The 23,871-nt window shown below is 41.3% G+C and overlaps 1 long non-coding RNA gene across 1 annotated transcript; it reads left to right on the forward strand.

The window, feature by feature from the left end:
* Positions 1-13,621: 13,621 nt before the first annotated feature.
* LOC133505257 (uncharacterized) lies at positions 13,622-23,506 on the forward strand. Its single transcript, XR_009796191.1, has 3 exons — positions 13,622-13,869; positions 17,407-17,502; positions 22,554-23,506. It is a non-coding gene; the product is annotated as an uncharacterized LOC133505257 (long non-coding RNA).
* The last annotated feature ends 365 nt before the right edge of the window (positions 23,507-23,871 follow it).

The raw sequence follows: 23,871 nt of genomic DNA on the forward strand, positions 1-23,871 counted from the left end.
GATTTACAAACGCGTACTTGGAAAATTGAATTTACATATTAGCAGTTAGGTTTAAGTTGCAAACAAAGGTTGAAGGAACACACATAGACATCATATAACTCACAGGCAGGTATGTGTTGTTCTTTGTAAAAACGACTAATATGAGAGCATTTTACTGAGTAACACCCACTTGTAATAGTCGTAGTTGTTGTAGTAGAAGAAGAATATTCTTCATCATGACTGTATTTTAGTGCACTGCTACTCGGTGGCCAGGGCAGGCAGAGCACATTAAACTGGATTGCAGGATAGAATATGAGGCACAAATTGTTAAACTCCATCTATCCATTCATTCTCAGGTACCAGTCTCAAGTACTGTACCTGTTCAATATGGTAGAGTACAATTTCATTGGATGAGAGTTGTTAAGATGATACCTAGGAGCAGTTCTTCTGTGAACATGCAACTTGATCTGCACAGATTTTCTTTTTTTTTGCTCAAAATATCATTTGGAATTCAAAAGGCTCTTTTATGTGATGACAGAAATGTGATTTTTTTTTTTCTATATTAGTTATTTAGTGGACTTTTTAAAAAATGTTGCTCATAATCATTTGGAGTGCTGCATTTTGAGTAATAAAAAAGAAAGTATCAACTGTTATCATTGTTGTGTTTTTTTTTTTTATTACTGACATCCATCAAATTATTTTCTTGTCACGATTCATTCAGACTTTTTCATTTGTTACATTGTAAAATTCCATAATGCTCTGTGTCTGCTTTGGAGTGCTGTACAGTTAAAACTGACCACATGTATAGATAATTCACAAAAATATTTGTTCACTGTGAATCACAATGACTATTTAGAAAAATAATATACTGTACCTATAACTTTAGAATGCAGTGTAATCATTTCTTGTCTTGTGTACTGGTCAAATTGAATTCTTCAGTTTATAACAGGATGCAGCACAGTGCTGACTGGTTAAGCACATGTGCCTCACAGTTCTGAGGACCTGGGTTCAAATCCGGCCTCGCCTCTGTGGAGTTTGCATGCTCTTCCCCGGTGCCTGGGTGGGTTTTGCTTTCCTCCCACATCCCAAAAACAAGCATGGTAGATTAAGTGAAAGTTAAATTGCTCGTAGGTGCGAACAATTGTTTGTTCATATGAGCCCCTTGATTGGCTGGGGACCAGTTCAGGGTGTACCCCACTTCTCGCCCGAAGATAGCTGGGATATGCTCCAGCACGCCTGCCCTGGTGAGGATAAGCAGTGAATTTTTAGAACATCAAATGGTAATGATAATTCTGCTATTTTTTACCACACAAAGGCATGCTCTTTAGTTATTTATATATTCTTCGAATCTATTTTTATACCCTTTGAGTGTCTTATCACTCTCACAAGATTCCTTTTGAAATTCCATTTCAACAGTTTATTAAAGCCTGCTCATAGCTGGGGGGGATGGAAGGGTCAGAAAAGTCACTAAATATAGCATCAAAGTCACTAAATTGTCAACACTGGGACAATAATCCACAGACTGACTTGATTGTTTTTTTTTAGTTTGGGCAGGACACACATTCCTTTCCTGTGGGGTCAGATTTGAGAACTGGATGTGCATAATGAAAGCAAGCAGGCTTGACAGGCTTGACAGACTGAGGAAAAAATGTGTTTCTGCAAGGTAAATACAGTCAATACATGTTGGCAACTTGGCATTTCAAAGTGTAACTGTAGAGATGTTACTGCGACGGTTTTGCAGATGTATGGTTGAAACAGTCCTGTAGGCTCGGTTAGAATGCCTAAAGACTGTCAACCAATATAAAATTGATTTGACAGTATATTATGTGAGAAAGGAAGACTCTCCCCAAAATTCATATGTACAATAAAGCTTCCAATGTGGACTAATATTCTTCTTCTTTTCCCATCGGCTTGTCCCGTTAGGGGTCGCCACAGCGTGTCATCTTTTGCCATCTTAGCCTATCTCCTGAATCTTCCTCTCTAACCCCAACTGTCCTCATGTCTTCCCTCACCACATCCATAAACCTTCTCTTTGGTCTTCCTCTCGCTCTGAGCTCCATCCTCAGCATCCTTCTACCAATATACTCACTCTCTCGCCTCTGAACATGTCCAAACCATCGAAGTCTGCTCTCTTGAATCTTGTCTCCAAAACATCCAACTTTGGCTGTCCCTCGAATGAGCTCATTTCTAATCCTATCCAACCTGGTCACTCCGAGCGAGAACCTCAACATCTTCATTTCTGCCACCTCCATTTCTGCTTCCTGTTGTTTCTTCAGTGCCACCGTCTCTAATCCGTACATCATGGCCGCCCTCAACCACTGTTTTGTAAACTTTGCCCTTCATCCTCACAGAGACTCTTGTGTCACATAACACACCAGACACCTTTCGCCAGCTGTTCCAACCTGGTTGGACCAGTTTCTTCACTTCCTTACCACACTCACCATTCCTCTGGATTGTTGACCCTAAATATTTGAAGTCGTCCACCCTCGCTATCTCTTCTCCCTGTAGCCTCACTCTTCCCCCTCCACTTTTCTCATTCACGCACATATATTCTGTTTTACTTCGGCTAATTTTCATTCCTCTCCTTTCCAGTGCATGTCTCCATCTTTCTAATTGTTCCTCTGCATGCTCCCTGCTTTCACAATATCATCTGCGAACATCATTGTCCAAGGGGATTCCAGTCTAACCTCATCTGTCAGCCTATCCATTACCACTGCAAACAGGAAGGGGCTCAGAGCTGATCCCTGATGCAGTCCCACCTCCACCTTTAATTCCTCTGTCACACCTCAGGCACAACTCACCATTGTTCTACTGCCATCATACATGTCCTGTACTCTTTTAACATACTATATATATATAAATTTTAACATACATCCAGTGCATACCTCCATCTTTCTAACTGTTCCCGTTCCCTGCTTTCACTGCAGATCACAATATTATCTGCGAACATCATGGTCCAAGGGGAATCCAGTCTAACCTCGTCTGTCAGCCTATCCATGACTACCGCAAACAGGAAGGGGCTCAGCGCGGAACCCTGATCCAGTCCCACCTCCACCTTAAATTCTTCTGACACACCAACGTTACATCTCACCGCTGTTCTCCTGCCCTGTCCTGGACTATTCTGACATATGTCTCCACCACACCAGACTTACGCATGCATTACCACAGTTCCTCTCTTTGTACTCTGTCATAGGCTTTCTCTAGATCCAAAAAGACACAATGTAGCTCCTTCTTACCTTCTCCGTACTTTTCCCCGAGCATTCTCCAGGCAAATAATGCATCTGTGGTACTCTTTCTAGGCATGACACCATACTGTTGCTCGCAGATACTTACTTCTGTCCTGAGTCTAGCCTCCACTACTCTTTCCCATAACTTCATTGTGTGGCTCATCAACTTTATTCCTATATAGTTCCCAGAGCTCTGAACATCCCCTTTCTTAAAAATGGGAACTAGAACACTTTTCTTCCATTCTTCAGGCATCTTTTCGGCCGCTAGTATTCTCTTGAATAAGTTGGTCAAAAACTGCACAGCCATCTCTCCAAATTGCTTCCATACCTCTACCGGTATGTCATCAGGACCAACTGCCTTTCCATTTTTCATCCTTTGTAGTGCCTTTCTGACTTCCCCCTTAGTAATCATTTCCACTTCCTGGTCCTTCACTCTTGCCTCTTCAACTCTTCCTTCTCTCTCATTTTCTTCATTCATCAACTTCTCAAAGTATTCTTTCCATCTATTTAGCACACTACCGCCACCAGTCAACACATTTCCATCTCTATCCTTAATCACTCTTACCTGCTGCACATCCTTCCCATCTCTATCCCTCTGTCTGGCCAACCTGTAGAGATCTTTTTCTCCTTCTTTCGTGTCCAACCTGGTGTACATGTCTTCATATGCCTCTTGTTTAGCCTTTGCCACCTCTACCTTTTTGCCTTTTTGTACTCCTTTCGCCTCTCCTCAGTATCCCACTTCCTCTACTCTATCTTTCCTTGTATGACTCCCTATTTTGGGGTTCCACCACAAAGTCTCCTTCACCCCTTTCCTACCAAAAGACACACAAAGTACTTTCCTGTGTGATTACCTTGGCTGTCGTAGTCCAGTCTTCCGGGAGCTTCTGTGCATAGAGAGCCTGTCTCACCTCTTTCCAAAAGCCCGCACAACATTCTTCCTTTCTCAGCTTCCACCACATGGTTCTCTGCTCTGCCTACCCCCACTATCCTATGCTGTTGAGCTACACTCTCCTCTACCACTACTTTACAGTCGGTCATCTCCTTCAGATTACATCGTCTGCACAAAATATAATCCACCTGCGTGCTTCTTCCTCCGCTCTTGTAGGTCACTATATGTTCCTCCCTCTTCCGGAAATAAGTGTTCACTACAGCCAACTCCATCCTTTTTGCAAAGTCCACCACCATCTGTCCCTCAAAGTTCCTTTCCTGGATGCCATACTTACCCATCACTTTCACGCCCTGTTTCCTTTACCAATATGTCCATTACAATCTGCACCAATCACAACTCTCTCGCTGTCTGGGATGCTCAGAACTATTTCATCTAGTTCCTTCCAGAATTTCTCGTTCAACTCTAGGTCACATCCTACCTGTGGGGCATAGCCGCTAACCACATTATACATAACACCCTCAATTTCAAATTTTAGTCTCATCACTCGATCTGGTACTCTTTTCACCTCCAAGACATTTTTAGCCAGCTCTTCCTTTAAAATAACCCCTACTCCATTTCTCTTCCCATCTACTCAGTGGTAGAATAATTTAAACCCTGCTCCAAAACTACTAGCCTTACTACCTTTCCACCTGGTCTCTTGGATGCACAGAATATCAACCATTCTCCTTATCATCATGTCAACCAACTCCTGAGCTTTTCCTGTCATAGTCCCAACATTGAAAGTCCCTACACTCAGTTGTAGGCTCTGTGCATTCCTCTTTTTCTTCTGACGCTGATCCGGTTTCCTCCTCTTCTTTGTCTTCGACCCACAGTAGCTGAATTTCCACCGACGCCCTGCAGGTTAGCAGTGCCGGGGGGCGGGCGTTGTTAACCCGGGCCACGACCGATCCGGTATGGGATTCTTTAGATGAATGCTCATATTTGTTTGGCACAGTTTTTACGCCCGATGCCCTTCCTGACACAATCCGGGCTTGGGACCGGCCTAAAGATTGCACTGGTTTGTGCCCCCATAAGGCTGCATTCCAATGTGGACTAATATTATTAGCACATATATTTTAGGGATTAATTGAAAAAAAAATGAAAATAAAGAATATTTTTTAAATCCAAGCAAAATCTGGATATGTGCCAGCTTTCGCAGCCAGACCCGGAAGAACCGTCCTTGATCCCGCCCCTGATGTCGCCGATGCTTAGCATTCCATACCAATCTTTCTAGCTAAGCCAAAATGGCGATGTGTTGTGCACCAAACTGCAACAAAACTGAGAAAACATTTTTAGCATTTAGCATTTTTACGTCCTGTCTGTTATTCTCAACATGTGATCCTTCAATGTCCAACTTTTTATGGACAGGAAATCCTGACATGTAATTCTGAATACAACAAGGGTCCTTTTCTGAATTGCTATATTTAAAACATTGAATAGCGAATTAAATGGGGAATTATTTAATATTTATTTCAATTTTCAACATTCTGAATAGGACTTCCAAAAAGAAATGATGAAAATGTCAGTTTTTGTCATTCAGGAGATTGGCAAGCAATTAAAAATATGTGATGAGTATCATTCCCTTAAATACAATTTCAATGTGTCTTATATGAGTTGAGATCGTTTCCCCTTCTTTTCCCTGAAACCTATGGAAAATACATTTGTTATTGTTGTTTGTTCTTCATGCTCCTGCTGTTTTTATGCATTCATTGCCTGCGTGCTCTGCCAGTAAATCCATGTTGAGATTTGGCACACAAAACATGCACACACACACACACACACCCGAGAGCTCGGCAGGCAAATGTAGGCCAGAAGCCATCTGAGGATGGGACTCACTGAAAGAGGTTGGAAGACAGGCGGCAAGCGATGTATTACAGACCAAAAAAAAAAAATGTAATTTAGAATAGAACGCAGGTATGAGTTCTATACTGTGCGATGGACACAGCCGTAGCATTATTTAAGGTCTAGTTTTATAAGCCAATGCTTGGTAAATCAAAAATGAAAATCAGGGGGCAAAAGTGTGGTCCAAAAAAATGAATAAATATTTGGCACTTTAATTTCTCACAAATGAAAGTACAAATAGGTACAGTAGATTAAAGGTAACTTTACTTTGCTTGTTGAAGTTAATCTATCCATGAAATTCAACAAAAATTCTTCTGTCAGCTTTCTTTGATTTTTTTTTTGTCGTGGTGGGGGGTCATTTCATATAACAGTTCCATCACCTCCATTCATAGGTTCTGAAATAATCCTCTCTTATTGACAACAAACGTGAGTTCCATGTTCGTGTATCATTTGTGCTTGTTTGTGTCTGCTAGTGTAGCCATACGAAGGCCTTCAAGGTCAGTTGATTCACTGAAAAAATTAAATTGCTTTCTCACATTACAAAGACTTCCTCACTTTTAGACGGAGGTTTGATTTGCCTTGACAGATTTACTGCTCTGGGTGAGATTTCGGAGAAGGACACGATCACCTGGTTGGAGGTCTTGGGCATGCACTTTCTGGTCATAGTTGGCTTTTCCACAGGCTGCTCCTTTATTTGCATTTTTGGCAGCAACCTGGTGGGCCTCCTGCCTTTTCTCCTTCCACTGAGTCACATAGTCCTCGTAACTTCCATGAGCGTTGTCTCGTTCAATGCTAAAGAGGAGGTCAATGGACCTTTCCGACCTGTCAATCACTCATGCGATAATAGCCAATCAGATAGCCATATTGGCTTAACCCTTGGCTTGACACGGCCCTCTCGCCGTATTGTCCCACAAAGCAATGCTGATTGTCAGTAGTGTACGCTTGGAAAAGTTAATGTTACGAAGAAAATGCTCCTCAGATGCGCTTCACAGTCTTCACAGTGATGGAATACCAGCATCGGAACTTGCATTTTGTTTTTGTCATTGACCAGCTGGAAACTGACTTCAATCCAGCCTCTGTCGGGTATTACCGTGTCATTGGCTGCCAGGATTGTCAGCGCATCAGCCTCCAGCTGCACTCCAATGGGCCTGATGACTGTGTGAGGCAAATATTGTTGGTGCCAGCAATCATTAATGATGCAGGACTGGGAACCAGTGTTCCACGGCATTTTAACTGGACGACTGTCCATATAGCAGCTAACAATGCCCCTTTTCCCAACCAGTCCAACCAGATATGATTGGTGGCTGGAAGGTAGGTGCTGGACTGAATTTACTACTCCTGCTCTATCCTATAGCCCACACTTGAAGCAGTGAGAACAATTTTCACCTGTTCCTTCATTTCTGCACTATTGGCAATCTTTCAGTCTGGGCTTCATTGAAGGGGGGTGATGACTGGCTTCCAAGACAGCGGACAACATCTGTTTCATTTCTGTGTGCAGCTCTTCCATCATCTGTTGCGTGCTCGAGGTCTGCTCAGTTTTGATCTCATTAACCTTCACTGCTTTGACAGTCGCTGTTGGATTGGACTCTTTCGGCTTAGACATCCCCTTGATTGGTGAAGATTCAGTTGGGGTCGGCAAAAATATCGACTTCGGCATTAAATATGGGTCCTCAATGCCCAGCGTCTCTCATTTTTCCACGTACCTTCGTTTATTATCACCTTCTAAATGTTTAATGGTATCGGACAAAACTCTGGGCATCGTGTTATAAGACGTATATTGGGCGGGCCAAAAATAAAAATGTTTATAACTGTACATGTTATTATTAGCCGAAGTAAAACAGAATATAAGTGCGTGAATGAGCGTGGCGGAGGAGGAAGAGTGAAGTTCCAAGGAGAAGAGTGAGGGTGGATGGCTTCAAATACTTGGGGTCAACAATACAGAGCAATGGGGAGTGTGATAACCCAGCGGGCACAAGACATTTAATTTAACATTGAAACAACATCCAGGTCTAACGTGAAAAATAAGTTGTTTTTACAATGTATTTGTAAATTACGATGACGTCACAAACCAACGTAGAATCCACGTTGTCTTTCAATGTTGAAACAACATTGGCAGTCAACGGTAAAGTAACATCCAAGTCTAACGTTGAAAATACGTTGCTCTTACATTTTATTTGTAAATTGCGCCAACGTCACAATCCAACCTACAATCCACCTTGATTTACAATGTTGAAACCACATTGCTTTTACATTGTATTCGTAAATTGCATCGATGTGACAATCCAACATACAATCAATGTTGCCATGCTACATGGAAATTGAGCCATTAAAACATTATAGATTGAAACCTTTATTAGGCAGTGTGAAACCACTGTTTTTCTAACAAACTACAAACAATTACAAACAATTAGGTTATACAGCCCAAAGTAATACATGTGTGTTTAACATTTAGAACAAATAACTTTTTTCCATCATTTAGAACAAATAACGTTTTTGTTGAAGTATGTTACAAACAAAATAAAATATAGTGTAATATTCCACTATGTGAACTTTGACTATGTGTCTCTCATATTTACTGTCCATCTGGGTCCCTCCCGTCCTGTTTCCTGCCACTGCATCTGTCAGGAAAACAGCACACAAATTACTTTCAATTGTATTAATATATGCAATATTGTTTGAAAATTACAACAAGTACAAAATCTTCATCTGATTCTCAACTGTATATTACTGGTAAAATATACTTTCTGTACAATATTTCTTTGACAGTTACCCCTTCAACTTTCAACATTTGGGATTTCTGCAAATGAATAAGGATGGCAAAATTCGGAATTAGTTTGTTGTGAAAATTAAACTCAACTTTTTCCATACTTATCCATACCAGTTTTGCAGAAGTAGAAGGGTCTTCCATCACCTTCTGTTCAAGGACAATGAAGTCGGACAAAAATTTTATCTGGACAATGTCCATGTCCTCTTGTTGTCCTGCCCTATGGTCTTGATGGTTAGCGGTGTCCCTTATCTCTGTAAGCAGCTTAGCACTTTTTTTTCTGGAACCTCGAACAACAAACGCACAATCCAAAAGATATAAATATGACATGAAATATGATTCTTCACTTCCTTACCACACTCACCATTGCTCTGGATTGTTGACTCCAAGTATTTGAAGTCGTCCACCCTCCCTATCTCTTCTCCCTGGAGCCTTACTCTTGCCCTTCCACCCCGCTCATTCATGCACAAATGTTATGTTTTACTTCGGCTAATCTTCATTCCTCTCCGTTCCAGTGCATGCCTCCATCTTTCTAATTGTTCCTCTGCCTGATCCTGCTTTTACTGCATATCACAATGTCATCTGCGAACATCATGGTCCAAGGGGATCCCAGTCTGACCTCATCTGTCAGCCTATTCACTACAAGTGCAAACGAGAAGGTGCTCACAGCTGATCCCTGATGCAGTCCCACCTCCACCTTAAATTCTTCTGTCACATCTACAGTCACATCTGCACTCAAAACATGTCCTGTACCATTCTGACATATTTCTCTGCCACACCAGACTTACGCAGGCAGTATCACAGTTTCTCTCTTGGTACTCTGTTCCAGGCTTTCTCTAGATCCACAAAGACACAATGTAGCTCCTTCTGACCTTCTCTGTACTTTTCCACTTGCACCCTCAAGAAAAATAATGCATCTGTGGTACTTTTTCTAGGCATGAAACCATACTGTTGCTCGCAGATACTTACTTCCGTCCTGAGTCTAGCCTTCACTACTCTTTCCCATAATTTCATTGTGTGGCTCATCAACTTTATTCCTCTATAATTCCCACAGCTCACTCACTCAAAGATGTCATTTTGATATCCATCTGACAACCCGTCATGGGAAAGACCATAAAAGCGGGGGGGGGGGTGTTAGACCATGTAAAATTATTTCCTCTGTAAGCACTGCGCTGTCAGCACCTCATCTGTCTTCTGGATCGCCAAGCGCCTCTTTGTCACCGCTCACTGCAGCAGATTGACCCAGCCAACTTCGTAACACAAGATTAGACCCCCCCCCCCAGCAATGTCAGTGACATTTTACCCAGTGATTGTGAATTTATTGAGGAAAATCAAGCCATTTCATCTCCATATACCTTGAGACAAAAAAAAAAAAAAAAAAAAAAAAACGGGCTTATCATGACCCAAGAGCGCCGTGGTGAGCCAAACTACCACTTACCCAAGCTCTCGCTCTCATATGACCCTTCCCGCATGTATTCTTGGTCCCATTCACAATACTCACGTTATTCCCCTCATTGACTATGGCACACATGATAATGATGATGATGATGATGATTCACTAAATATTTGGTGAATGAAATGATCTACAATGTTGCAACATCAGCTTCAGCTCTCTCTCGAACTACTCCAGTCACTGAAAAAGGTTACACCCCTGGATGGGAGAGTCTTATCCCCTGTAGTCCACCAAACAGGTCCATTTACCCTGTTAATCTCTGAAAACCACAATGGGGACATCCCGAAAGTTTTTATCCCTCCCCCTGACATCCAGTTCCTCCTTGGAATTCCCTGGATCAAGAAATATAGCCCCTCCATAAACTGGACTCACCTATCAACATCTATCATTGGATGGAGTCCTCACTGCCATTTGCACTACCTGGTTTCTGCCTCCACTAGCTGCCTCGCCATTCAACTGCTCCTGGGGTCCCTGGAGTTTGTCCAAGCCTGCTCCATCTGTGTCCGAGGGAAGACTTTACATCTGTCACTGTGCTCCTTACCTAGCCTGAGCTTCCTCATTGCTCCTCAGTGCTCCTCGTGTGTTCCTGCGTTTTACCTCTTCCACCATGCCACCAAGCCATCCACTTGCTCAAGTCAGCTTCTTTCACACTCTCAGTGTCTCAACCATCCGCCAGCATGCCTCAAGGATCCACCTGCAACTCCCCATCACAATAAAACATTCTCCACAATCTTCTTCAGCCTCAGCCTACTTCTGGGTCCAGTTAAAATTAATACCATCACATCGGGACATTTTATTTATTTATTTATTTATTCAATTTTTATTTTGAAGTTACTTGGTTTTTCCCCATACCTACTATTGATAATTATTGCACTATTGAGTAATATCCCTTGATCAAGCCTTTTGTAACGTTCCATACTACAAAATAGGTAAAGTGTGTATGATTATTTGCTGATATCCGATTGGACCACTATGGGAATCGGCCATAATTCAAGGCTGCAATATCAGTATTAGATTGGAAGTGAAAAAGTTGAATGGGGATATCCTTAGTGATGTATAATTTCAACACAGAACATTGCACACATGGAGATTCTCATCTGCCACCAATCTACAAAACTGTCCCGAAAGGCAGATATTTCTCTTTATCGATCACATGTGATCACACAAAACAGAAGAACAAATACTTCCGGATATGTTGTTCCAAAATTCGCCAATTATTGTCAAAGTGCAGGAGCATTATAGAATGGTGATGCCGTCAAAAAAAAGCCTTGCTTTGGAAAATTCCTCTTGTTGTCTGGAGTATCAATTTTTATGCAACAATGATATTGGTTGGGATGTTTGCTTTTATTTGTAACTGCTTCATTGTTCCTCAAGGCGCTTCTTTGTTTGGCTACATTCCCTTCCACGTCACAATTAACAGAATTATAACTGAATACGAATGTTATCCTGACCAATTTTTTTACCTGATTATTGGAATTATTAGTGCCATCGGTCCCAGGAACCCAAATGCATGACTCCGAGACAACGGCATAATGTCCAGTGGGTTTTATTGCAGAGGAGGTGTCCGCACACGGTGACAGTGCAAACTCAATGAACTGGCAAATGCCAGTGACAAACTCAAACATAAATACAGTACATGATTAATTAACATGCCGAATGCCCAGCAGCTGTGACGAGTGCTAGGGGTGGCACAACACACATTCATACGTTTGTATCCTAAAACTGTAGATGAAAAGCCTGTCACTGGCAGCCGATTTCGATCGGCGGCTGAGTTGGATGAACATGTACATGTAGACCTATCAAACACCGTTTGTTTTGTAATGTAAAACACAGTAAACAACACATACATGTAAAAATAGCGGTAGGAGGATATGGTCAAAGTGCAATACTAGGCTTAAACTTACCAGTTATGAAGTGATCGCTGCACACACGACTTGAAACTGTGGGACGAGTGACATCTGCACGCGAGATATTACTGAGCCACTTCGCTTGCCATTTGCTCGACATTTCTTCTGTTTGGGGTCCTTGGTACGTAATTATTTTCGGAAAAACCGTCTGTTCCCTTCTTTGCTGAACTTGTTACAGCAGCCAATAACACAACACGTGAGCACCATCGTCTCAGAAGTCAAAAAGCGTCTTATGTAATCTAATGTGACCAGCGCAATGAGACCTCCCATTATGGCGGCCAGAACAAATTCAAAACGGATGTGACGTCACCTGCAAGTCACCTATAGGAAAATAAAAAATAATAAAACATAAAATATCCTTTTGTTTGTCGTCATCAGTAGACAGGGGAAAATTGGGACAAAAACAGACCAATCATCTTTAGATGTACCAGGATTAAGGTTGGTCAATTCAGCATATGAGGCAAAAACGCACTACACAGATAAAGGCTGAACCAGAGATGTCTTTTGCTCTTTTTATGATCCTTTTCAAGATCATTCTGTCATCTGTTCTTAGCTAAGAGACGAATTTATGAAAAACACCCAACATTAAGGTGAGTAGTTAATTAGTGGTGTGATTACACAAGTAAAGAAATTGGTTATTATGATTTATTTGATTAGTCAGTTCATTTACATTGTAGGATTTCCATTAAGATTGCACTGAACTTTGCAAGGTCAGGGTTCAAAAACAACATTAGTACCTTTCACAATTGATTCCCGGTACTTAAAGCCCCAGTGACATGCCTATAAACATTGTAAAATAGATATTGTAATGAAAAATACACATAACATGATTCACTTCAATGTCTATACAAAAAAATTAATATAAGCCGAGAGCGTGTCATCCATGCCCAAAGTTCCGGAAGTCTCACTCGACATCGAAGTGTTAGTCATATTGCCTGCTACGTCATCAGCAGATCTCACACTGGACACTCGCCATTAAAAACAGAGATGCACCTCCTATGGGAGAGGAACAACAGAGGTTTATCTGATTTTTCCGACGCCGCTTGTGACACGGAAGCTCTTTTCAAAGAAGAGAACATCTCACAATCGAGTGAAGTGACCGGGGCAAAATTACACTATCGTTTCGAGTCATATTAAGATGATTTGAAGGTACAGCAAAAAAAAAAAAAAGAAAGAATACAGGTAAAGTGTTTGGTTCACAGCTAATAGTTTCCCATTTCCACAGCATGAAAGTATGCAATACAAGAGCAGTAATTAACCAAGTTAATTAACATTTTGATTGACACTGTTCAAGAGGTATCAATTTAAAAAAATCCTTATAGTGGCGGCACAATGATACAGCTGGAAAGCGTTGGCCTCACAGTACTGAGGTCCAGGGTTCAATCCCGGGCCCGCCTGTGTGGAGTTTGCATGTTCTCCCCGTGCCTGGGTGGGGTTTCTCCACACACTCCGGTTTCCTCACACATTCCAAAAACATGCAACATTAATTGGACACTCTAAATTGCTTTCAGGTGTGATTGTGAGTGCAAATGTTGTCTGTCTCCATGTGCGGTGTGATTGGCTGGCAACCAGTTCAGGCTGTACCCCACCTCCTGCATGAGGACAGCTTGGAATTGCTCCAGGACTTTCGCTACCCTTGTGAGGATAAACGGCTAAAAAAATGGATGGATGAATTCCTTATTGTGATTGTTGTATGTAGTGGTATAGTCTACTGCATCATAGAGGGAGAGGATTTATTTACTTTTTACCCTTTGATGTAACAAATTGAGGTAAGTGAAAGAGAAGACGCATGCAAGATACTGATTATGGCATCTTATATAACATCTCTGCTGTTTTCTTGGCCAAGACACTCTTGCAAAAGAGATTTCTTGTTATGTATAACCTTTTGTCTCTTGTAATGTCCTAGGTGATTTGGAAAGCGTATCATGTGACTATTCCAAGTAGATAAAAGGTCTCACTAACCCTCCACCTTCCCTCTCGCTGGCCTTCTTCCCTCATAGCAACAGCAAGGCTGTCCACTGCTTCATCTTCACTATTGTTTGCTCTGCTTGCAATAAACCAGTGGTTCCCAAACTTTTTTTGCAGCACCCCCTTTTTGGATATGAAATTGTTCTCAGCCCCCACCCACACATTTTCTCTAAATACGCACAAGCTTAGCTTGCAATAATCTATAATCACTGCAGTGGTCACTTTTACAGTTGGAAAAAGGACGCTGGCGAGTTTATCAAGCTACCAAGAATAAACAAAAATCTAGCTTTTTTTTTTTTTTTACACTAAAATTTAACATCTTTCATCATTTCATCTAGCATCATTTCAGTGGCTGGTGTGGGATTGTGTGCCCGGTAATAAAATTAGCTCCATCTGCTGGGTGTAATTTAACAGTTCAATTGACCAACATAATTTTCTTCAAAGATGACCGTCTCAGTCCAAAGTGCACATCAGCGACACAACTGTAACAACCAACAGTATGGATGTAAAGAATAGCAAAGTAAATTAATATTTCAGTTAGTGAACATTGCATAGCCTTTAGTTTGGAATATTTGTGCAACATTATTTCTCTTTATGATGCAGCCATATTGACAGATGTCCGATTAAGTGATTTTTATCCACATTAGAATGCTCCCTGAATTCTGCCACTTGGGAGCAAAAATCCGAATTGTCTCACTGGAACCATCCATCCATTTTCTTTGCCACTTATCCTCACGAGGGTCACGGGGAGTGCTGGAGCCTTATCCCAGCTGTCAATGGGCAGAAGGTGGTTTACAACCTGAACTGGTTGCCAGCCAATTGCAGCCCAACTCACAATCACACCTAAAAGCAATTTAGAGTGTCCAATTAATGTTGCATGTTTTTGGGATGTTGGAGGAAACCGGAGTGCCCGGAGGAAACCCACACAGGCATGGGGAGAACATGCAAACTCCACACAGGTGGGTCCGGGATTGAACCCTGGACCTCAGAACTGTGAGGCCAATGCTTTACCAGCTTATCCACCATGCCGCCCGCCACTGGAACGATGGAGGATAAATCCAGCCTAGAACCTAAGGGCACGATGGATGACTAGTTAGTGCGTTCATAATTTCTGAGGGCAAGGGTTCAAATCCCAGCCCCACCTGTGCGAGGTTTGCATGTTCTCCCGTACGTCCGTGGGTTTTCTCTGGGCACTCCGGTTTCCTCCTACATGCCAAAAATGAGCATGTGTTATTTGGAGACTCTAAATTGCGCCAAGGTGTGATTATAAGTCCGACTGTTGTCTGTCTCTATTTGCCCCGCGATTGGCTGGTAACCAGTTCAGGGTGTTCCCTGCCTCCTACCCGATGATAGCTGGTATAGGCTCCAGCAGTCCTGCGACCCTCATGAGGATGAGCGGCTCAAATAATGGATAGATAAAATAAAAACTTAATTTCATAACAGCCTTGCTGTTGTCATGCAAACTGAGAAGTAGCTTTTTGTTGTTTGTTTCACTTTGATGGTCTTCTTGGATCAACATGAGTTTTGACCTCTCTGGCTATCCTTTCTCCCCTAGCTGAAGTTTGCACAGTGGTTCGAACAGTTTCTAGTTGCCATTGAAACCAGATCTTAGTGCTGCTGTTTTCCTTGTCTTTCATTCTCTCTACAGGAGAATGACAGTTGACTCTTAAGTCTGTGCCCTCCCTTCATTTTATCTATCCTCACAGCTCTTGTCACTGGCATCTCTGATCCTCTTTTCCTCTTCCTCTGACACCCTGTTTTCATTTTTCCTTTTCTTACACCCTCGGCCGCCTTCCTTCTCCGAGCTTAATCTGTGCTTGCTGAGCTGCTGAGTGCTGCAAATGCAGAACACGGGGTCACTATGAGTTTATGCTTGTATTTACATTGCTTGCTGCTGTCAGATCTGAGGAATGTGGCTTGGCTGAAATATAACTATCATATGACAACTGAGGCACATTTCCTTCATACACTCCTAACATCCCTTGTGAATTGTCTCGATACAGTTGCCTATGCTATTGTTAAATGGATGGCTCTTCCATCCACAGCTGCCTCCTCGTCACTTAAGTTTTAGGGACAACTTTGAACGCTCTCTTCAGCAGCACATAATGTATCATCAAAAATGGGATTAAGTTATTTTTTTCCTGTCTTTTTTCATGGTCGTAGCTGTTGGAAGACTTGAGCTGAAAGATTTAAGCTTATTAGTTTAAAGAACAGGGGAAGGGAGTTTTGAACTGATATATGGCAGACTTCAAAGATGGCTTAATCTCTGAGTTCACATGCCCTGTACAGGCTATTTATACTGAGAGGCCATGTTTCTTCCAAATGACTTCCTCTTAACTACTCTATAGCCGCATTTTGGGTTTAATTCCAGTATTGCCACTGTGTCTTGACAGACGAGACTTCCCCAATGAGTATTTCCCCCTTTCTAGTAATCAAAGTGCCTACGGTGGATATAAAAAGTCTACACACCCCTTTTCAAATGCCAGGCTTTTTTAGATCAACCTTTTGAAAACTTTTTTTCACCATTAATGTGAAATACTGTATAACCTTGTAAAACACAATTAAAGGAAAAAACAAATTAACAACACAAAGAACAACTAAACAACTGAGATCATGTGTGGTGCACACTTCTATAATAGATACTTTTCACGTGACGTCATGAATCACATGACTTTTGTTTATGACGCCTACTGGGCAGCAAACCTACAATAAAACTCCCGTTTTTTAGTGATCTTTTTGTGAATATTGGGTTGCTTATAAGCAACTTACGCCCTTTTCATCATGGTATTTCATTGTGTAGCTTATGGTTGGAAGAACGGACAGAAAAATTTACTGTGGTATCCTCCATACTTTTTACATATCTTTAAGGAAGTCTTTGGGCTATCAATATACCTACTAACACCCGCAGTGAAATTTTAATTTCCAGGTTTGGGGTGGATAACGTCGCTAACCATAGCCTTAAGCTGAACTTTTGCTAACTCGTGGGAGTGGGCTATGTCGATTGCTTTTTTTTTAGAGCGTGCACTCCGGCCCCTGGCTGAGTAACTTTTCGCGCACATTCGGTAAATTGGTAGTTAAAAATATGCGGTCTTTGAACATCTCATCGCTGTTTGTGTAGTTACAGTCTTTAACCAACAGCTTGAGTTCTGTCACAAAGTGCTCACATGACTCACAGTTCCTTTGTGCTTTCTCGTGAAACTTGTATTTACCAATATGGGGTTTGCTTTCAGAGTGAGATAATCGGATATTTTTTTGTTATAAGTTTTTAGCAACTTATCTTCGTCTCCGGTCACTGTCCACGTATTGCTGACCTCCCGTCCTTTATCGCTGATCCACAGGCAGGAGGAAACTGCACTTTTCCTCTTAAGCTCCTTTTTTAGGCGGTCCCGTGGACATGACTTCAGCGTGTTGCTTGAATCTCCGCCATGCATCGGGTAAATTGGATGAGTTGGAACACCGAACGCCTACTCATTGTCTGTTTTTTCTTTTTTCGTGAGTTTGTTGTTGTACTACTGTCACTCTGACACCATGTTATAATCTTGCTGTCGTGTTATTGAATAACGTAGACGTGAGTCCAACTGTACTTTTTAACGTGTGTGATATTTATTTTGCTGCCTCCCCCACAACCTCTCTAGCTCATTTCCTCATCGTCCAGTCTCGTCGCGCCCCGCTGACGTCGACACAGTCACAATCACACCACACTTGGTATATGCGAGAAGTACTAAAGCTCAATCTAATAACGAGATGATACTTGGTCTCGAGTTTCACATGTGGCTTCTTTCTTTATTCCTCACGCCAGCACAAGTGCCTTAATCGCCTCTGGTTACAGTGTTTGTTTGTCAAAGGACTTTCAAGATAAAAGTTCAACCGATAACCGTAGTTAAAAGATTACAGTATACATTGATACCTTCCTCGCCATGATATGTAGACACGATGTTGCCGTCCAAAATGGCGCTGTAAACAAAAACACGTGGTCGGCGTGAAGTCAGTGAAAAGTATCTATTGAAGAGGAGGCTATTTTCAACATTATATTAACAAATCACATTCAAATAGGAGTCAACACTCACATCCCTCCAAATATGAACCAAAAATTAGAAGAATATTGGTCAGGCAGGCTGCCAAGAAGCCAACTACAACCTTGAATGAGGTGCAGCTAGCCGAATTATGGTAAATACAAGCTGTTTGGTGCGTGACAATTTCTCACTTCACAGAAAGCCCTCAGTCTCATGAACAAGAGAGTCTGCTCCAACCTTTCCTGTAAAGAGTCTCTGTTTTGTCGCTCCAGTATAGTTTATTTTTTATGTGGACACCAAGGTACTTCCACCGTAGGGTGAGGCTATTTCAATGTCTGTTCTGTGGATGTTCAGTTCAGTTGGTGAGTGATGGCCCCCGTTAAATTTTTTTTTTCGATGTTGATATGGAGCCATTTTTTTAATTTTCTCCCACGATTTCAATGCATCAGGTCTCTGTACTCCTGGCTGTTTCCATCAGTGATGAGGCCGACAACGGCAGAGATAAAAGACAATTTCTTCATGTGACAGGTGGAAGTGTTGGAGCTCGAAGTCCATTGTATGGAGGGTAAACAGGAAAGGAGCCAGGACAGTTCCTTGTGGTGCTTCACAAAAGCACGTTGGGCTTGAAATTCTGCATACTAACATACTGTAGTCAGTGTGGAAGACTGTAATACAAGCTGTTAGGTCATGGGTCACCCTGCACCCTCCAGTTTGCCTCCCATGGGTTGGGTTGCATAGAGTTGAAACACAGGAGAAAACAGAGAATGTTATGTTCATAGTGCCCCTGGCCATCTCCAGGTGGCATCCTCTAGGTTGATGCTAAGCTAATGGAAAAACTGAATCAGGTCCATCAAGGCCCTCACAAGGGGCTCAGATGGACTGATCTCTCAAGGGTCTTCATCAGATGAGAGGTCAACACCACCTATAGTTGTTGAGCTCCTTAGGATATTGGGTCTTTGCTACTTGAACCAAACGGTATGTTTTCTGCAATTGAGGGACTTTACCCGTTTTCAGACTCAGGTTGAACATGTGCTGGATGATTCCACAGTTGATCAGGGCAGGATTTGAGGAGCTTGGAGCCACTGCTGTCTGGAACTGCGTGCTTTTTTCTCCTTCAACCTCTTCAGCTGACTTCTCACCTATTTGGGAGTAGCTAAATACAACCTTTGTACGTGCAACGAGATCATGTAACTTAATTTCAAAATGGATCTAAACAATCATATTCCATTACTGGGAGAAAATGTATATTTACACTACAGTTGCCTTTGGAAGTTTACATCTGTCCATTTTCCAGAGCACGTCCTTACTAGTGTCAACCTCAGCTGGGTTTAGGCGAGATGCGGGATACACATATATTATCACCCATTTTCGACCCCTCACCTCTTACAAATGATGTGCGTGCCAACAAAAAAAAAATACTTGTTAAGTGAAAATCTTGATATGTTGGAGTTGTGCAAAAGGTTTCTGTGTGGGTCAACACGTACAGTGGTTGTATTTGCAATGCTGTATGTGGCAAACGCCCGCCTTTGATCGCCGCCTTCATAGTCCATTTCAATAGAAAAGTGTGTGTGCTGGAGGGGAAGGAAAAACGTTTTAGAAGAAGATGGAGGGAAGAAAGAGGGACCCAGTGAAGTGTGAAGACTGTGCATCTTTCTTCCACTGTCTTTCATCGCTCTAAGGACACTATTATCTCGGTGGAAAGTGGTAGAACAAGCAAGACATTTGCTCAGTCCCTTTCCCAGTTTCTTAATATAGGAAGTTGGTTCCCACAGACCGAACAATACGTTAGCCAAGCGGAGCAGTATTGTTTGAGGGGAGGATTTGGTCATCCTGAAACTACACAGACTTTAGAGGAGCTACTTAAGACTGCGGGAGACATAGACACCCCATAGTCCCCAGTGGGGTAGAACCATTATGGCTTCAACAGGACTAAAGTCCGTTGGCTGAATGATAGTCCACATTAAAGTAAAAAGAATAGATTGAAACTTTAGAGATATGTTACAATTAATGTCACATAGATATCTATATTATTGTAGCCTGTCGTATAACATTACATATCTTATAAAGCATCACTAAATAGTTGTTTTGCTGAAATAGATTGGAACTTACAGTATTTCCATGTGACTTGAACCTTGTGGTGAAGAGGGTAACCGTAGTAACCCTGATTTCAGATATTGATGATATTGGTGAACATACATCATGATTTTGATTTATTGCTACAAGGGAAGAATTTTTTTAAAAACTTATAAAAAATCAAATGTTTCCATTTCTGCCCTCTCGATGACAAAGAACTTTTCTCAGTGGATTCATTGCTGGCAGACCAATAACAGTGATGCACAAAATGCAGTGAGTGACACCAGCACAATCTTGTATGACGCCCGGTGGTATAATGGTTATGAAGGTTGGAACCTTTGCTGTGTGCCTCCTGTGCAATACATGCTTGCGTGGGAACAGCGACTTCCTCCCACATTCTGAAAACATCCAGGTTGGGATAACTGAAGAGTAAGATAAGTATGAAATGGTGATTGTACCATATTTTTGGGACTCTAAGGCACACCTAAAATCCTTACATTTTCTCCAAAATCGACAGTGGACCTTATAATCCGGTCTGGTTATTTATGTATTCTGGATGTGCTTACTGAGCTCTAACCGATTTTAGTTGGTACACGGCACTCAAATACTTGTCAAAATGTTTTAGTGTGGCTTTGGTAAGCTACGAAGCCAGATAGTCGGAGCATTTAGACTACCCTAAAAAAGGGCCTGAAAATTCAACATAATATTATGGTATGTGTATAAGTGGCTTATCTGACTGTTTTGTTTCGCTTAATTCGCCTTATAGTCTGATGTGCCTTCGAGTCTGAAAAGTACCGTAGTCTGTGGTGTGCTCTGCCTTTTGCCCTGAGTCAGATGGGGTAAATGAATGGATGCAAAGTATGATCGTGTTGAAAACATAACTATTCATTCAAATAGTAAATACTATTACCATATGACGTATTCAAAAATATATGATATACCATATAATATATCAATCCATCACCACCAAAAATAAAAAAAAGCTGGATTTGATTTGCTAAAGTAAGTTAGTCACAAGTAAAAATTGTTGCTATCATTTCAGAACCTAGAGCTACTGTCCTAGCTATAAATTATCTGTTTAAAACACTACTTTGATTGGCAAAAAAAAACAAAAACAGGTAAAAATCTCATTAGCCCGTTGAAAGAAAGAAAGGCAACGTTATTTAAAAGAATGTTGTTGGCAGCAACGAAACAAATCAGTGTTACAAAGTGGATTAAAACAAAGCAACGTCCAGAGCTAGCTTACACTACACAAGTTCAACTAAACCTTCTTCCACACCTTACTAGAAACATACTAAAAGAACACACGAGCCGGATTTATGCTTTGAGAAAAAATTCATGTCACTATAATATTATTCATTTCTTCAAACCTGTCCGGACATTGTTGGCCTCACTGACTCACCAAACTCCTGAGACTCTGGGCTTTTTGCCGTGACGACATTGGGAGCAAGATACCATTTGGCGTGACTGCACCCAAAAACTGGGCCCAGAGTCCCATGAGCCAAAGAGGCTCGATAGCACTCCTTCTTCAGCTTGACGGCATCCCACACAGCTGGTGTCCTACAAAGGTTTCAGGGATTACCGCCAGAATGGGTACTGACTACCTTGTGACGAGTGCTCCAGTCGGTTCACCTCAACAATGGAGGCCTGGAAACGTATCTTAATGACTTAGTTAAACCATTAACGGTACTGAAAATAAAGATTTTATGATGGAATCAGCTTGTCCCTTTGTATTACCATAATGGGTAAACACATAGCCGATCACTATTCAGTGAATATCACTGACTGTGTCTGATTTTTAAGGCCTAATTTTGTGATATCTATCGAAAATGATCCTGAGTGATTTTTGGTTTTGGAGTTACGTACAGTAAATGGCTCTTATAATCCTTTGCAACAGAAACTGACAGTTCTTTGGTCAAGACTGAAATGCAGTTTTAAGATGTGATTCTCTGTTTTTCATTCACGCTACACACATTGTCATGCCACAGTACTATAAACATTACAATACACAATGTATTTGGATTCCACTCATTGGGTCATTGTAGTGCTCTCTCAAAACCTTCCAAAACCATGCCTTTCAATGAAAATTCTTAACTTTCCCTGCATTTACAAAAAAAAAAAAAAAAAAGTGTACAACGTAAAGAGCATAAGTGTGAATGTAAAATGAATGAGTTTTTACAGGATGAAATTGTGGACCATGAGCTCAGCTTCACCTCTAGATAAAAGACCATGTCAGCCAAACGTAAACTACTGGTTAAATTGTGGCAGGAAATTGCAGATGCTATCTGGCAATTTTAAGATTATAAATAAATAAATAAATAAAAACTCACTTTTCATCTCACGACCCCACCCACCTTTTTTTGTCTCGCATGTGATTCTTTTCTTTTCTTCCCCAAAAGGCTACGCCTCGACAGCATTCAACAAGGTATGCAACTCTTTTCAAAGCACCAAGTAGGGAGTCCCTGCACAAGTGGCACCCCCTCTCTCCCCTCCATGTTGGTTCAACCAACCCCCATTGCCACAACTCAAATACGAGCCAATAGTAAATGACTATGATTGATCTTCTCGCCTCAACTGCTCTTTGAGCTGCTCCCGCTAAAGCTAACAAGTACTATGGAGATGAAATTGCAACTTGATTTTGAAATTGCAATGTTAGTTTCTTTGTAGTAATTAATACAATCCTTAAAGGATTACCATTTACCTAAAATCTACAACAATGACTGTTCACTCTGTTAGAGCAAATGTCCCACAAATCTGTAGTTCGAGTCTTGGCTCCGGACCAATCCAACGTGTGTGTCTTTGGAGGAAGCTGGAGTACAGTAATGTATCATGTTCACAGAAAAAACTCATCTCACAGGCAGAAAATAATCTTCCCTTTAGATATTTGGTACCACAGCCATGTCAATTTCTTACATTATATTGCAGTGTTATGTTTCTGTTTTACCTGCCTTCCATCCACTTTTTTTATATCACACCTGAGGGCACAGTTCCAGTGAAAGCATTGTGATATATTAGAGCATTAATTCTGCCATGAGTTATTTCATTGTTCCGTTTCTGGCCAGTTTTTGTTTCCAGTCCACACCTTCCAGAGAATATACTTTTTTTTTCTCTCTACTTAGTGTAAGTTAGAGCCAGTTCAGTCTTTTTTTTTTTTTTTTTTTTGTCATTCCATTTGTAGGGAGGATAGACTTTGCTTTCTCTTTGTTTGTGTGGTTTCTCTTCCTAGTGTAGCCCTTTAGGACCTGTTTTTTTTAATCGAAGCACTTCCCTAGCTCTGTGGCTCCCTCCATGTCCCTTCATTGTTTTGTGACTTGTATTCTGTTGATTTGTATCTCAGGCTTGCATGATACCTTGTTTTGTGAATAAAATCTACTTAATTGGTCAAGAGTTTTTGTGTCTGCTTTGAGATCAGATTACTGTTGAAGGTGACCTTTACCGTCAGTATAATGCAGTGTAGTCCTATACCCAGCAGACAATAACCACATTACTAAAACATATTGGAAAATAAATTCTAATCAAAAGGTGGAACTTTTTATAGTTCTTCAGCTGATTTGTATTTGATTATGATGGGCTACACCATCATAATCAAATCATAATCATCATATCATCATCATAATCCTTATTTATAGATTTTGAATGGCCCCATGATTTATTATTAACTATCCTCGTGTCCCTTAAAAGGGGTTTTAGAAGTCAAATCATTTATTTATAATTTAA

The sequence above is a fragment of the Syngnathoides biaculeatus genome, chromosome 8 (genome assembly GCF_019802595.1).
Source record: "Syngnathoides biaculeatus isolate LvHL_M chromosome 8, ASM1980259v1, whole genome shotgun sequence".
Lineage (NCBI taxonomy): Eukaryota > Metazoa > Chordata > Actinopteri > Syngnathiformes > Syngnathidae > Syngnathoides > Syngnathoides biaculeatus.